At 36.6% G+C, this 18,932-nt stretch overlaps 1 pseudogene; it reads right to left on the reverse strand.

Moving 5' to 3' along the window:
- Positions 1 to 1,608, reverse strand: LOC130012495 (cytochrome P450 2D16-like; annotated as a pseudogene).
- Positions 1,609 to 18,932: the final 17,324 nt, after the last annotated feature.

An 18,932-nucleotide genomic window follows, 5' to 3' on the forward strand; every position in this document is an offset into this window, starting at 1 on the left:
TATTTAAAATGTAAAAATGAAACTGATCATTATACATTTATGTACAATCAATAAATATAATAAAAATGTCTTTTTGTAAAATTTTGGTATCTTACAATAACCGGTTGGGCAATTAATTGATGTAATGAATGGCAACAACAAAATGCCACCCAAAATGCTTACACGCATCATGTGTTAAACTATCAAAAAGATTGCTTATGAACCATATTCAGCATATCGCCACTTTCCATTCCGGAGTTATCTTTCCTCGATTTGGCAAAGATCTGTGAACGCGACAGTGGCTAAATATTTGGACATACTATTTTTGGTGTAAAGGATTCTGGTCATGAAAGGGCCAACTCTATGATAGATGCTAAATGATATTTGTTACAGTCTTTCTTTTTTTAAAGCTTGTGACCAAAATAGAGGGATACATTCCTTATCAAAATTGGCTAACATCCAAATTTTCCTCTCTGATAAGCCGATTTCGTACGTATACCGTATGAAGCCTGACTATCTTTGTTAAAGGGAAGCCATAATGTATATTTCAACAGACGCTTCCACATAGAAGAATAAAAACACGATTCATAAAGAGTACAGTCGGTAGTGCACGGTATTAAAATGTTAAATCAAGAATATTTGCTAACCAAAGAAAAATTCCAAACAGTACAAAACATGATTTATATAAAGAAAGGAACGAACATGATCTTATTCTGAGCAGTGGTAGTCTAGCTGTCTGGACAATGCACACTCTCAAATAAAATGTCACGGGTTCAAATACCCTTGGGATTGGTCAAGCATAGCCTCCGCGACAACATACGACCACATTAACAAATAACGTAAAACCAATTACTATTTTTCAAATTGACACCCAACGTATCGAGGTGTTGCGACAATAGTATAGTCTGGTGTTGACATGCGCATTCCACAAAATCCATCGGTACTGGGTTTCTCACTTCCGGAAATCGATAGAGAAAACCTCTGTAAGATATTTGTGAAAAACAGGAATAGCTCCATTCTAGCCAGTGGTTCTCCTGGGCACATCCGTGGACCCGTTGAAAACGGCATGAATGTAGCAGGCGGTTTGGATACTTTTCCTGAGCCATCCAAGAACCGGTCTGGTTTAAATTTCAAGGGTTCCTCCCAGTATCTAGAATCAAGATGACAGGCGTACAAATTTGCAAAAACCAAAGTACCTTCAGGGATGAGATATCCTTTAACTACGGTGTCTTTGTCCGTGGTGTGAGGAACTGACATCGGAACTGCGTTTTCCAGACGTTGTACTTCCAGTGAGTTGTTTCATTATACGACATTTTAGATTTATCAGACCAGTCTACCATACGACCATCACCGACCACACTGTCGATTTCCTCTTGGCATTTCTTCTGGACTTCCGGATGAAGGACCATAAAGAGGAATGCCCAGTCCAGGGTGGTGGCTGTCGTGTCGGAACCAGCAAAAAATAGATCTATAATGATTCTTCTTGTGTTGCCATCACTGATAGTAGTGGTCTCATTGTTAGCACACATGTCAAAGTATACATCCATAAAATCCTTTATATCATTTTTATCGAAGTCATTTCTCCGTTTCTCAATGTGTTTAGCAATTAATTGTTCTACCGCCATGAACGCAGTACGCCCTTCCAACATTTTTGAAGCTATGAAAGGTATGAAACGAAGCTTTGGAAAACGATTAAGCGGTGTAAAAAATACCATATCACTAAATCCATCTTCTGGAACCTTTAGGATTTGAAGATATTCTGGATCACTATAGTCATACCTCTTACTTAATACAACCATACTGATGATGTTGATTGTAGCTTTCATCATCAGTTCATGGACTTTAATTGGTTTTCCTTCACATTTTGTTAGAAAGTCCAAAATGAAGTTAGTTTCGTCCTTAATCCTGTCTTCGATGGTTGATTTGCCAACTCCAAGATCGCGAAGAGTGCGAAGTTGCATTCTTCTTACAGTTTTCCATTCTTGTCCATTCGCCCAGATAACCCCGTTTCCATCTTTTCCGACCTGTTTAAGCATCCATAACTGTTCAAGTGGTCGAGTACTAAAAAGATCCTTCTGCTTAACAAAAGCCTCCTCTATAGATTCAAAATCATTTAAAACTATCAGCAACTGGTCGCAGAAATAAATTCGAAAAACATCGCCATACTTTTCTTGAAGTTCTGCGTAATATTTGTGTCTCTTGCCTGCGAGTTTACCTCGCATGTCTAGCATGTTTCCCACAATTGGCCAATATGGTGGTCCAGGAGATATGCCTGATTTTTCCTGCTTTGAGATGACATATCCAATAACTAATAGGAGAACAAAGGCCACTAAAATTGTTGTTACATCAGTTAGTACTGTTACGATATCCCACACGTTAATCATATTTATAAATGTAGATCACAAACAACCACAATATATCTCTATTAAATAAACATCAACATCTACCAAATTTCGTAAGCAGTATGTCTATAAATCATGAACGATCTATTAGATATTTTCATTTATCCTGCTCACTTTATAAATACATGTACTTACTACACATGTAAACACATAACAAGATAGTCTACTGATACGTCCACTAAATTAATATTGTAACTCATGCCCTGAATTGTGCCTGGTTGGCTACATTCACTAACCACCTTTACTCCATTTTAAACCGACTACAATAACCGTACCAATACTCAAGGTTGGATCTTACCCTGGCGAGGCCTTGAACTATGCATCTTGGTTAACACGACACAAATAAAACCTACAGTAGGCCTTCACATAAACCAACATAAATCTGACACTAACAGCATATTTCTGCTTAAAGGAACATTAGACGATAATGATTTATATTGAATTTTTTTTTATTTTAAAGTAGATAAGTCTCTTACTCAATATCATCCAAAGTCTTCGACATTGAAAACACGAATTATTTGTCAATTTAAATCAATATTGATTTTCTGATCTTACTGGGAAAAGATGGGCTTCTGATATCCAATACTTAAGACAAAATAAATATTTTACCATTGGTACACGAATCGTGTACCATAATGCGTTTCAGCGCCATTTGTAACAAAGGACTCAAAGAACGAGACTAGATATTCCACAAGTCATGACAAAAGGTGACGCCATATTCTTATCTGGAGATCATGCGCAATAAATACTTTCTGAGTAGACTGGAATAACCAGACGCAAGAGATTGCCATTCGATTGAGAGTTCTGGCGTATTTCACCGAACATAACTGATTAGAAATTACAGTAAAAACAGAAAGTTTAAATACATTCATATTACATTATTATATGCGTTGCGACCCATTTGTGTCAATTTCTAGATCCCAAATATTGGCGATTTAGCTCCTTTAAATATTGCAATTTCTAATCAATTATGTTTAGTGAAACAAGTGAACAGTTAAAATTAAATGGAACATTTTAGCCGAACATTAATGAAAACATTGTTCCCAAAAAACACGAACAAAAATGTGCCGAAAAAATGTTCGTGAAATCAAACGTGTTGATATTTGGAACTCTGCGTTGAATCCGAACATTTGCAGTACATTTTTTTCTACGCAGCACCAATATGCGACCACATCCCATTTTGATTGGATGTGGACGTAGCAATGAAGCATGTTAATATATATTCGTCTACGGAACCGTGTTCGTCGTCTGCTGACATCAAAAATATTTGTTCCGTGTTTTTGTTCGTCGACATAAGATGTTCCATCGTCTGTGCTAGGCTCGAGTCTATACTCCCCCTTCTTTATGGTTTGTGAATCGGCCATTACTTATTATTTTCGCGTTGTGTTGTAGGACAAATGGTGCCCGTAACCATATAATACACGGCTTGTGTACTGATTATAAAATATTGTGTCTTAAATGTTGGTGAGATAGCATCAATATTGATGAAATCATAATTTGTTTTATTTTTTTAAATTTCAAATAGTTTGAAAAAGATTGAGTTGTTTTGTTCCTTTAAACGGCTCTAATAGTGTGAAAAAGATTAAGGTTAGAGGTTTTGCTCCTTTAAACGGCTGTAATTACCAGAAAGATGAGCGAGTTTATACAATGTTAATGGCCACATTTATTTATCATGCACTAACCACCTCAACTTAAAATTACATATATCTACGCTACGGCATGGTTGTAATATATGGGTTGAACATATCATTCGGTAATTTATCACAAACTGCAGTCTTGACCTATTTGATTACAATTGGCCATGACTTACAGTTAGTTAAAGGAGCTAAATCGCTAATATTTGGGAGTTAGAAATTGACACAAATGGCTCTCAATGCATGTAATATGAATGAATATAAACTTACTTAAATGAAATCGATTATCTTTTTACTCTAATTTCTAATCAGTTATGTTCGGCGAAATACGCCAAAAGTCTCAATAGAATGGCAATATATAGCGTCTGGTTATTCCAGTCTACACCGATAGTATTTATTGTGCATGCTCTCCAGATAAGAATATGAGGTCACCCTTTGACATGACTTGTGGCTAGCCTCGTTTTTCGAGTCACTTGTTACAAATGGCGCTGAAACGCATTATTGTACACGATTCATGTACCAATGGTAAAATGTTTATTTAGTCTTTAATATTGGATATCAGAAGCTCATCTTTTCCCGGTAACATCACAACATCAATGTTGATTTAAACTGACAAATAAATCGTGTTTTCAATGTCGAAGACTTTGGGTGATATTGAGTTAGAGACTTAGCGACTTTAATTTATACTGTTCAACACTAGCACACTCACTATCCACACGACACCAATTAACTTCTTTTGACGTTTTTATTGACCGACATTTTAGTTTCTAAATCGGCGAATTTAGACGAAAAACCATTTATGCTTCGATAATTTTGATCATATAGCTTCAATGAAATAAAATTAGAAATGTTTATTTAGTCTTTGTATGAAACAAAAAAGAAGGATTAGAATCACGTTACAAAATATTATACTATATTTTGAATATGACGGTAATTCAATGTAGAGATCTATTCTCAAAGAAGATTGTTCTCTGTGTGCAAAATGGGAAAATCGTCAAAAAATGATGCCATAGTGAAGTATTCTGTAAACGACCTCGGGAATTCTCAATAAAACCGTTGGCCCATTATGGTATTACTGGTGTTTCCATTTTAACAATGCGGCTGTTTATTATTGCAATTTGACACCCTATCAACTCCCTCACACAACCACCTAGCTGGAAATAATGCGGCTGTGGAACAAGGTAGAGGGATAGACAGATAACTCCTACTTAATCTGTTCTACTGGGAATAAATAAAAGTGTCGCTAGTAACGGTGGGTCTGAATGGGGTGGCTATCACCGCGCCCTTTAAGATACGCAAATATAAAACGAAATTTCTTATAGGAACGAATAACTGAAATATACAATAATAATACCGTGAATTAAACGGAGATATTATTACAAGCGTGTTTAAAGGGAGGTAACTACAGTTAACATACAGATTACTGCTTCGATAAACTTGACAAAAACTTGTTAAGGGAACGGTAAAGTGACAACTCGAGCATCGCCACCACATTCTTGCTTTGATTGATATGGTCCATTTTAAAATGAAGAGAACGAAATATGAAATGGCTGTAACGACTGTAATATGACAAGAGGCAAAGAAGGCTAGGAGTTGGGTTTGTTTTGACAAATTACATAAAATATAATAACAAAAACGTATGCGTGACAGCGCCTCTGGTATGCCAAGTTTCAAGATAACACATTCAGAATTGTGGACTTCGGGCGCTGCTCAAGGGGGTCGGATCGTGCACCAAAATCAATAGTTGTGGTATCCAGAATACATATATGCCCGGTTCCAAGATGATCCTGTCAGAACCGCGGCATTTATATGATAAACAGAAAGCTTGGGCGTGGTTCTGACCGTGGGCGTGCGGACACGCACCAAAATCAATAGCTGGCGTACTTGGGGTATACGGAATACATATGCCAAGTTCCAAGATGATTCATTTGGAATTGCAGCCTGTATTATAGATAAACAGAACAATTGGGTGTATAAAAACGTTATAGCACTGAAGCCATACTTAATGCATTATGACTAAATTACGAATTTACGAAATTATTTGGAAGACAAAGAAAACAGTAATTAAGTATATGAGAGATTTGTTATCCACCATAGTTTTAACATAAACACGAAATTTACTTATATAAAATTCTAACCCGCAAACACGGTGGACGTGCAATTTCTCAAGAATTAATAGGCATTGTGAAAGCCGCGAATTTCCAGACTAACAAAACGACACACCCACGAAAAGAAATACAGCGTAATGGGTGAGGTAAGAACAGTTAGTGGTAGAGTTTGTCAATAAAAGAGCTAACCCGAGACCCTTAATTTGAAGTTCAGATTAGAAAAAGGCGTTTACCATGCCAGATAAGCCCACATTTTACAAGAGATGAACAAAGCACGAGCAAAATAGGCGATATTTTTTTATACAATCAGGGGCCATAATCCAGGAAGTTACGGTCCGATATGCACGAATATCTAAATATAATATAAACATATGTTTTAAATTTCATCTAAATCGGATAACAATTGTAACATCGACAACCTCGGTCCGATTTTCGCGAAATTTGAACCGTTTTTAAAAATTGAATATAAACTGTGCATTCTGGACAGCCCACAAGCTAAGAAGGTGATTTTTCGTACAATTAGAGGTCATAGTACATGAAGTTATTGTGCGAGGCATGCCAGTTTCGACAGGAACCGAAATCTGGGATCACGTATTGTCAAAATCGGATAAAAAAATTGTGACCTGGACGAACAGGAGCGACGACAATATACGTCCACATCAATGTTTCGTCAAAATCGGCTAAAAATTGTGGCCTGTAGTGTCCACACACCAACTGAGGGCAGGCAGGAGCGATGACAAAAAACATTCACATGGAAATGTGGACGTATAAAAAGGTTACATTTTAGGAAATATATTATATTCTAAAATTGAATATCATTGTCAGTTTTAATAACTAGTTTGTTCAATCTACCTTTAAGTACATTATAAGTAGATATTAATAGGATTCGTGTGAGACAAGCAGTTAAAACTTTATTTTTTACTAAACACTTACTAACGGTTTTGATTTCAATCAAATTTGTAACATACTCTTAGATTGTAATTACTCAAGTGAATTTAATAAAACACTAATGTCACTCTAGTGTTTCGCTATTCTCAGCACATGAAAGTTTTCCTGTTTTTTAACATGAGCTCCTATAGGATAGTACTTCTATCCCCCTAGGGATTAACACTTTATCGAGGTCAAAAGTAAGATGTAAAGTGTTACTTAATTTTCATAAAAAGTTATTTTTTCGCCCAATATCATTATTTAATATCAAAAACCCTTTGAAATGGGTTAATTGTCAAGATATTATCGAAGCAAAATAAGTAGTAGCCATGTTGGTCTGGGGTAACACTAGTGTTGTCTGGAGACTCTACCTTTTGATTTTATCCACATCTGACTGAAAATATAGTTGTAATGATCTCCCTTTATTTTGCTTTGGGGTAAGCCACTTCTGTGTTTCCTGCAGATTAAGGAGGTATTCTCGTATCCATCTCTTCCAGAAAATATCACTTAAATACTGAACCCGTTTCCTTTTTCTCTTAACATAACTATCTGTTTTATTCGAAACAGTAATAATGCCATTGCCGGATACCACGTTGTAAAAGTTCACCAGCAATCTTGTTGAGTTCCTGAATGCTCCTTTTACGAACAGGAGCACCAACCAAGTTATTCTCATTATCGCTCCTAAATGAATGCGTAACGAATCTTCAACCTTTTGAATAAATAAATTATCTTCAACTGACGTTTCTGTTTAATAACTATTTTTCTGGGAATTCAAATTCGAATTTTTACAAGCAAGTCTAAAGATTTAAGACACTGTTGTCTCTGAAATAATTTTAGTTTATGTTCTATTTACTTGAACTACACTTCAAGTAGAGCCAACGTCTCGAACGACATTCGGCAATATCCAACCGAGAGTAGATCTCGAAGCGTAGGGTCTTCCCTTGGGCCAAACTTTAATATCTTAATATCATAAGGGGTATATACCCCTATTATAGTATTTCCAATATGCAAACCAATATCAACGTATTTGGGTAAGTCAAATGTATAAAACTCTGAAAAGTGGGCCCAATTTTTGATGTCACTTTTTACTGGATGTGTTGTCTGGTAACTAAAAATGCTGTCTTTGGAATAGCAAGTAGGAATACAGTCATGACCAAAAATCATCTCAAGATGCTTCCAATAATACCGTTCCCATTGAAGCCGACAGCTTAGATTCGCAGTCTCACCACTTTGATGTAAAAGGCCATATGTCGCCAGGCTCTCGTGGAAAGTCACACGACCGCATTCCAAATGACCAAGCAATCAGCCCTCATTCCCAACTGTATTAAAGAATCCAAAGGAGAACAGAAGTTATAAGATCCTTTAGTAATTTCTCCATTTATAATGTTACGATCACTGGAGCCAAGAGATCACGGAATCCAGAAGCTGGTTTCTACTGTTAGTACCCCTAAAGAGGCCAACAGCATAGGTTCATTACCATCCGTCTTTGATCAAATGAATATAATTCTTTCGTAAATTAGGAGTCGGTCTGTGCTAATATCCACCACCTCAATACCTCTACAAGGACTAACAGATACCTTAGTTCACTTGTCTAAAATCAATTTGCTGTTAATCAACACCAGAGAGGATGTGTCCAGAAGGAGTACCCTGTGATTTCTCTCCAGCTCCAGTTCCTCCGTCCATTCCGAAAACCATAGCATCTTATTGATCTTTGCTGAACAGAGGACCGCGTTTATCAAAAATTATGGATTTGAATAGCTGCTTGCTGTTGGGACCCCTACAGAAGTTTAAAGCATGGTTTCATTACCACTCCTCTTTCATCATAAGAATAGAATTCCTCCACAAATGAGGGGTCTATCTGTACTAACATCCACTACCCCAATATCTCTAATAGTAAATGCAGGAGGACCGCACTACACGCAAAACAAAAATCTACAAACAAGATAGACGAAGAAATATATCAATTCAATTGCCTAAAATGAATTTTCTTTACGGTTCCTCCGTCCACCCCGCAAACCTCAGCACCACTTTTATCTTTGCTGTACAGTAGACATCGTTTATCAAAAATTATGGACTTGAATAGCTGTATACAATTTTTATAAAATTTCCTTGATATACCATGCTTTTATGTACATTGCGTTATTCGGCAAGACTCGAATGACCAGTACGGTGGTTATGACCAATGCACACATCTTGCCAATACTACAACTATTGATAAATTCGCTCAAAATAAAGTAAAACATTTGATCTGCAGGTTGAATGATCTTGTTTTCTATCAGAGAGTGAACCCACATTTCTTAGCAATAGATGATAAAGTTTCATGGTTACCATAAATTTTTACTGAATCTTCGGTTGGCAAATATTGCGACATGTTATATGTGGCTTTGAGCATACTGATTAACGCCCTGATTGGGTAAATGTACAGGCTCTCGCTCACGTATAAGATCCTGACGCGGGTTTATTTCAGACGCATCACAACTATTATCGGATTCAATATTGTCAGGAAACTCTCACATCTTTTCTCTTTCCACTTGATGGGGATTGGATGGACGATGCGCGTTGTATCATAAGGTCTGTCATTGAGTCAAATGGCGTGGTTTCAATTCCCCGGATTAGGATCGACTTCTAGCCTCGTGGGTTTTCCCCGGGCCCCCCTGTTTCCTCGTACAAGCAAATTATTAAAATAAAATTAAACCACGTTAGTCCCGAAATAGCCTAATTTGTACCGAGTAGACGTTAAACCCGTGCAGCTGCCTCAATAGCTATATCTGCAGCTCTTACTGAGTGCGATAGTGACGCAACACTTTTGTATGTACCATTACCACCGGATATGCACCAAATAATTATAAACACCTACACTAAGTTTGAAAATTTACGCTCAATAAGGAGAGTTATTGTGTACCAAAACGGGTACCAAAATAGTCCCCTGCTCTCTTCGATAGTCGGGGGACAAGAAAGTTTCATCGTTAAAGTAAGGACCTAATCGCTATTCTTTGGCACCTAGAAATGGACACAAACTGATTTACATTTAATCGCTTCTGTTTTTACTGTAATTGAATGGCTGGCTTTGGCGTCTGATTATTCCAGTCTACATCGGTGGTATTCTCCTGTGAGGTATGGTTAGCCTTATTCATCGAGTCGCAAAATTACAAATGACGCATGTAAGCCTTCTTGCACGTAATTCGTGTGCAAATTTTAACATTTTTTATTTTGTCTTAAATATTAGATACTAGAAGCCCATCATTTAACGGTAAGATAACAACACCAATCTTGATTTAAATTGACCAATAAGTCGTGTTTGTAATTTCGAAGAGGATGATATTGACTTGGCTCCTTTAAACACGAATGTGAATTACAACTTTTCACTATTAAACGGACATTGTGCAAGTGCTAAATCTGCCTATTGCATGTTTTTCTTTGTGCCTAAAAGTTAAATAAATTATTAATTAGACATTAACTTACAAGACCAAAATGAACTCTATATTGTATAGTCTAGATTTTTAACAGATTTAAATCCGATCTGTGGTTGAAGGGCGGTTGATGATTTACGGTAAAAATGGAGTCCCAATCGTAAACGACGGTGTATAACGAGGATATCTCGGCTTAGAGGAAAGTAATTTGATTGAAATTGTCAACATATTCCCTTAACATTATCTAATTGTTAAACTATTATAGTGAGAACTGTCAGCTCTTTAACTAAGCTTCCATATTGCCCATTTAACAATGTGAAATAACAGTTCTCACTTTAACAGCAAACCTGTATCTCGGAAGCAGCCAAACAAAATTTATAGGACCCATGCAGGCAAGTCAGTGCTTTGTATACTGATACATTTGAAAAACATCTGTCAAAATATGTATCTTGTATCGCGTTTAAACGTTTTCTGAAAAGGCGACATAAATTGCTATGATATGGCAGGTCACAGAACTCTGGATATTGACAACAATGCTTCTCATACAAAAACAAAAAGACAACACTGTTAAAAAAAACCCCGAACTGCTTAGACATGCGCGTGGGAGTCTTGAGCAGTGATTGGACAGGCGACTCTACTCCTTGTCGTGTATAAACGGGGAATCGAAGCCACGGCACTTGACTCAAAGACAAACCTTGTGATCCAGCGTTCAGCTGTTAACCATTCGGCCACCCAACCACCCGCATTATGAGAACATTTCAGTATGGTAATAACATCACGTTATTTTTATGGTAATATTAGAGTAGTATAGCAATAACAACACTGCGTAACGCTGATAGCAAAACTTTATTACGACAATAGCAATATTATACGAAAAAAAAATCTCAAGCAATGTGCAAAATGCACCATAAGAGCAAAGCAACATTGAATTATGAGGCAATGAAGATTGAAGCAGGTCCCCGTCTATATAGAGTAAATGCACATTAATCGTCAATACTGAAGTAATCAACTAGTTAGCAATTAATTAAATTCCTGTTATATTAACCGAAGAACTGGGCTATCTATTTAGACATTTCTTCAAATGACAAGGCCTACCATCGAAGATAAAAAAATGTAACGATGAGATGGATAATCGATTTACATTATTTATGTTTGGCCTATTATAGTATTACAGCGCGAACGGTCAGCCCCATATCGAAATCTTACATAATGCATCTATATGTAGATTCAATGATCGATCCCGATGTGTCAGTGTGGTACAGGACAGGGAGATTGGCAAGGAGCAGGGTAAGGTTGAAAGGAACCCCGAAGCCGTGTCTGTCATATGCACGTTAAAGAACCCTTTAGGAATTCGACGAGGAGCAGGCAGAAACTCGAAGCGATGTGTCCATGTCGTAAACGCGTTAACGAATCCTTTAAAAAATCGGCGAAGAGCAGGCGAAAACGCCACAGTCGGGTCGAAATGAAATGAAGTTTAACGTCCTACTGTTTTGCTCCTAAACTGGGCTAATGAAGACGGGCATACGCCATACAGTGTGCTATGAGGGAAATTTTGCCCGGCCAGCGGCGCTACGGCCTACTCTTATATCGAATTCCAACTGCCAAGGGATCTTTTACGTGCACACCAATTTGTACACGAGACCTCGGTTTTTCGTCCCGTCCGAAGGACTAGACAGCTGTCCTTGTCAGGCCCTCCGTCCTGCATCACTGATAAGGGAAACCACGCCGGAAAATCTGGATAAACTTTCTCGGCCAATGCAGGGATCGAACACCCGACCTCCAGGCTCCCGTCAAGAGGCAAAACCTAGTAACTCACTTTTTTATCAAAATTGAGTTAGGACCAAATTTGAAGTTACTAGGGTATGTGCCTCCTGTTGTTGTACTAGATATTCCAATCTTTTGATTTTGTAAGCAGTTACACCCATGACATAACCTAGCAACTCCCTTCATTTGCCTAGTATACCACAGCAAAACCTAGTAACTCAATAGTCAAATAATGCTCCTATATGCAGTACACATTCACCAATAACCTTATCTTTAAATATAAAAACATACAAACAATTAACATACAAAAGAACTATTAGAAATTATAAACTTGCAGATTATGAAGGTTTAAATAACGAATTATTAACTGTCGATTGGTCAAAAAATGTTTTTAAAAATGATGATATTAATAAAATTTATCAAAGCTTTTTAGATGTTTTAAATAAAGCATTAGTACAATATATCCCAACAAAAGTAGTAACTATAAGACCAAATGATAAGCCATTTATGAATAACGCCATACGTATAAAAATTCGAAAACGAAATAGAGCACACAGACGCGCCAAAAAAACAAATAGTCCTAATCATTGGCTATTATTTAGAAAAATAAGAAATCAAGTAATAACATTAATTAGGGAAGCTAAAAATAGTTTTAAAGAGAAATTAGAACAACAAATAAATAATAAAACCTTGCAACCAAATAAATGGTGGAAAATAGCTAAATCTATTACAAATTATGATAATGTAAAGGTACAAACCTCCCCATTATTATTTGAAAACTGTGTTTACACACACCCACTTGATAAGGCAAACATCCTAAACTCTTATTTTGCTTCGATTTCAAAATTAAATGATGTACCTGACCTTCCATACTTTGCTTCTCGCAGTAACAACGAACTACAAAATTTTATTGTAAGTGAGCAAGAAGTGAAAGACCAGTTACTAATTCTTAACTGTTCAAAACCTACTGGTCCCGATAATATCAGTCCAGCTGTATTGAAAAAGATAACTCCATCAATCACAAGCCCTCTCACTAAACTTTTTAATCTTTCATTAGAACTCCAATTATTACCTGATATCTGGAGGACTTCACATATCATTGCAGCGTATAAAGGAAAGGGTGATCCGCAGTTCCCTGAAAACTATAGACCAATTTCATTAACATGTTCATTGTGTAAAATACTAGAGAAAATCTTATTCAAAAATCTTTATAATTTTATAAAAGAAAATAACCTATTATATAAGTATCAGTCTGGTTTTCAACCTAACGATTCTACAATAAACCAACTTTTAGAAATTTATGATGTTATAATTAGTAATCTTGATAAAGGAAAGCAAATTCGATTTATATTTTGTGATGTATCAAAAGCGTTTGACAAAGTTTGGCATATAGGCTTATTGTCTAAATTAAAACAATATGGAGTTAATGAAATATTATGTAAATGGATTGAACACTATTTAAGTAATAGACAACAATGCGTAGTTTTAGAAGGTTTCAAATCAAACTATTTGTATACTGATTCTGGAGTCCCCCAGGGAAGTGTGCTGGGTCCTTTCCTATTTTTAATTTATTTAAATGATATCTCCGATAATATTACTAACAACATAAGGCTATTCGCCGATGATACTTCACTTTTTACCATTATTCATAATGATCCTCTAAGTAGCGCGAACTCTATGACTGAAGATCTGAATATTATCTCATCGTGGGCTAAACAATGGTGTATAACTTTTAACCCCAATAAAACTAAAGATATTATTTTTACTAGGAAAAATACAATCCATCCAGACGTTATTTTTGAAAATACAAAAGTTGAAAACGTAACTACTCATTGTCATTTGGGAATAACATTTCAGTCTAATGCATTATGGTCAAAACACATTTCAAATATATACCAGAAAGCTTGTGGTCGACTAAATATTTTGCGTATACTGAAATACAAAATTAACAGAATTTCACTTAACAAAATATATATTGCTTTTATTCGTCCGATTTTAGAATATGCCGATATTGTATGGGATAACTGTTCAAAGAAGGATTCTGATCTATTAGAAAGTGTTCAAACTGAAGCAGGTAGAATAATAACTGGCCTTAGAAGAAATTCATCTAAAAACAATTTATACAAAGAGCTTGGTTGGGAATCATTGTCTAATCGCAGAATAAAACACAAATTAATTTACTTATACAAAATAAAGAATAACCTAAGTCCCACTTATCTATCTGAAGCCTTTAAAAAATTTGAACCGTCTGTATCAAATTATAACCTTCGAAACGAAAATCTGAACCTCAATCTACCATTTTGTAAAACGAGTTCATATTCTAATAGTTTCTTTCCCTGCACAATTAAACTTTGGAACAACTTACCTGAAAATATTAAAACTTCACAAACGTTAAGTACATTCAAATTAGGCCTTTCACGCGTGTATCCTTTAATTAGACCACTACTATATTATAATACTGGAAATAGGAAAGAGAATATTATCCATTGCCAATTAAGAAATAAAGCTAGTAACTTAAATAATCACTTATTCTACCATTTTATTAGTGACACAAAGATGTGCCCTAGGTGTAATTCTGCAGACGAAGATAATTACCATTATTTTTTCATATGTCCAACCTACTCTGCCCCAAGAAAAATTCTAAAAAATAATCTACACCACCTTAATCAAAATGTTACAATTGACCTGATCCTATATGGTAACCCCTCTCTTTCAGATAATACCAATTCCAACATATTTGAAATAGTGCAAAAATACATAAAAGACAGCAAGAGATTTTAAAACTTTAACATTTAAAACTTAAAATTACACTTCAAAATGTATATATGTTTGTTACTCACTGTCTGTACATATGTCACCACTGTATTGTAAACATAAGATTTAACTATTTTATATGTTTGGAGAGAACTTATATAGGCCTTGCCTGTTGTTCAATCCAATTCAGTTTATTGAATAAAATATTGTTTAAACTAATAGTCAAATCAATGGATGAGCTGGCGTTTAATATTCTTTCATTACGTTTTCCTTTGTTTTCTCAAAATATGAAAAAAGTTAGTTACTAGGTTTTGCCTTTTGACGGGAGCAGGCTAGCGAGCCAGCGTCAATTTGTCCCTCCTAGTATGTTCACATTTAATTTCATATAGGTAATAATGCTAGTACAATATACATATAATATGATTATGCATGAATTAAAAACAACCCATAATAATATACATTTGAATAGAAAACACCATACCATAATAATAATAAGTAAATATTAATCAGGCAACACAAGTCTAGACTACAATGAATATCAAAATAATGATCAGCTGTCAAGAATGCGATCTTGAACATCTAAAGTTTCGCTGTTCAGTTTGTTGGTCTTAAAGTCCGCTTCTATGTATTTTGATATAGCGCTGCGGACGTATATTTCAAATGACGACCACTTACGTAGTTAAACACGAAGTACATGATAATACCTACTAAATTAAATTAAATATAAACAAACAGAGGCGTACTGGGGGCTCCGAAGGAGGGTAGTCAAACCAAATTTATGGCACTTTAGGAGAGGGAGACAGGACCTGGAAATCCATATAAAATGTATTTGTATATCCTGAGTCATGGCATACCAAACATTGACACTTGGTTATGGGATTATGATTAAGTTCTGAAGATATGAATATAGCTGTAAACTAAACGACCTGTGAGTAAAGAAATACAAGAATTGCGTAAAAGCAGTACTGACGTAAAATCACCTCAACAATAAAGTTAAACCATGAACTATTGAGTTTGGCAACATCCAATACCTATTATTGGATACCTATCCAATACATCCAATACAAAGGTCATTGAAAGGTTAGGTCAGTAGATAGAAGGTTAAAAGTTGAAACAAAATTCGAAGTGAAACCGGAAGTAATCGAAATTAAAATATCGACTCCCTAAGAATTGTCTCCATTTGGAGTAGGTTAAAAACAAAAAAAAAGTTTTTTGAAAATCGGAATAAAAATATCGGCTGAATATCGATTTTAAGCTATTTGTAAAATCTAATATGGCGGCCAAAGGTTTGAAATCAATTTTGTCATTTTTAGTCTATTTTTAAAATGGAGGGAACTATTTATGTTCAGGAAATTTCGGAAGCCGCCACAAAAGTTATTAATATTCCATTTCGAAGGCATCGATGTATTCCGTATCAACTTGATACCTCAAATACTAACTGCGATACACCATTTTGAATGTCGAAAAAATGCTGAAGAACACTTTCGCAAATCTTTGATGGTGAAACTAATCGAACAAACTTCCGAATTTCGAAAAATCGACAGTCACAGCCCTATGGGATTCATCCAAATAATCCAGAAATGAAAATCCGACGGAGATTCGTTGCAAATTAACCGTAAAACACTTCTCGTTTTTCAAAAATGACCTAATATATATTTAATAAATAGTTCCACGGAGGCCAACCAAATCTACCGCGTACAGTTTTGGCTGCAAACTCTGACAAAATCTCCCCCCCCCCCCCCCCATGCAAATATAATAATAATAAAAACACAACTTACAGAAACAATACTGGTATTCCTTACACAAGTTACATACCAAGTTTCATTCGATTCTGTTCGCTAAGGAGGGGGAGGGGGTACAATTAGAGTAAATCTGACAGCTTAAATGTCAATAGGGTTCGTGGTAACGATTAACGTATTGGCCTTTTAGTATGCAAACCGCCAAAAACGTTCCCGTCGCCCGTGTTGCAATTTTCGATATTTTTTTTCTAAATTCGTTACGACACATTGATTCTGAATATTATGGAAATATTAATCCGGCTGGGAAATTTAATCTGAAAGCCATCCATCGAAATCAGGGCCGGATTTTGCTTGCATGGAGTCTTTGCATCAAAAACGGACATAGTCTGTACGTACGTTTATAGTATCTTTATAAATTATGGTTGGGACAAGGGAAGGCAGCAGACAGAAAAAGAGCGCACACGATTTGTAATTAGGACATATCCTTGAGTATGGGAGGTATAACTATGTCAAAATTCGACGGCACTGTTTTAGAAAAAGGGCACATTTTCGAAACGGAGGGCACATAGCCACACACACACCCCTATACCCTGGTAGAAAATATCATCGGATTCGAGCGTTATCAAGCATTCACAGGTTTTTTTTTTCGTGTCTGCATTTATGAGGGCAGGGCAGCACGCCTCTGATATAAGCAATATATATATATATGTACCTGCCGAAATTATGTAAAGCTATGCATACTAGAACTTATAAATTTACTTAGTTTTGAAAATGTCATTGATTTTGTTATATTCATCAGTTGGATTCGTGCCATGTCATTGTTATGTGCCGATGCTCATCAACACATGCACAACAATCACTGATACTACAATGACCGGAACCGACGCACTAGACTCGTCAACAATTGATGCTGTGGTTGTGGGTTTGTTAGTTTGACTGGAAACTGGTATTGAAGCACCTGAAATATACATACACAATTTTTATTTTTATAAAATATGTGGGTAATACCCCCGTCAGACTGGGGTGGCGTTGTTAGTGCGACGCTACGGCGACGGAAAATGGTCGCAGAGTGCGTCAAGATCGTCATAAGTGTGGTGAAAGCGTGGTGGAAACGCCAGATATGGTGCTGTGTTCTCCGTGGTCGTGAATGATCGCCGACTCACGGCGTTTGTTTTGAGTATCTGGAAAGTTGTAATGCCCTCGTCAGACGGGGGTGGCGTCCTTACTGCGCCGCAGCGACCGTACGGCGACCAGAAAATGCACATGGTCGCCGGCAAAAGTGAACACAACGCGCGAAAATGTCCCAAAATATTACAAAAAAATCGCATTTTCACATCTTTCCAGGGCAGATCGCAGAACCTTAGCGTTTGTTTTGAAGATACTCAAAACACACGCCGTGACTCGGCGATCATTCACGACCACGGAGAACACAGCACCATATAGCGTTTCTACCACACTTATGGCGATCTTGACGCGCTCTGCGACCATTTTCCGTCGCCGTAGCAGCGCAGTAAAGGCGCCACCCCGGTCTGACGGGGGTATAAGAACGCGACCTTTTTCAAGTTTGTGATTTTTTGGGACATTTTCTCGCGTTGTGTTTACGTTTGTCGGCGACCTTGTGCATTTTCTAGTCGCGGCACGGTCGCAGCAGCGCAGTATATATAAAGGACGCCACCCTGTCTGACGGGGGCATTATCTAAAGTCGTGTTATAGCCATTAACAAGTCGTGCTATACTTGTAGGTGAATAAGATGGATTGGAAACTGGCGTTGATGAATTTAATGATACATTGAAATTATAGGTAAAGGGGGTCTAACGTTGCATGTTCAAAGTAGACAGGCGCCGGGCCATCGTGTAAATACATAAATACTCGTTTGCTGCAGTCGTTGTGGGAATATATCATGGATCTGAAACTGGGGTGACAAAACCCATCCTTGGTATTCCCAGTGGTATCGTTCCGTTCTACTCCACTAACCCCTGGGTGGATCCAGGGGTGAGACACATTCAAATTATCCTCTCTTATAATTATTGTGATATTATCAAAAATTCGATAAATATGTAGCAAGTGGGTGAAAAGAAGTAACTCGCATTTTGTTGAAACTAAGATCGCCGAATCATCTTTTTGAGTGCCTGTCACTTCTTTGATATTAAATGTCCTGAAAGATTTCTCATAATGAAACGTACAAGCGGCTGTATAGTGATGAACTGGTATGTAA

This window comes from Patella vulgata, chromosome 4, assembly GCF_932274485.2.
Source record: "Patella vulgata chromosome 4, xgPatVulg1.2, whole genome shotgun sequence".
NCBI classification, from domain to species: Eukaryota; Metazoa; Mollusca; class Gastropoda; family Patellidae; genus Patella; species Patella vulgata.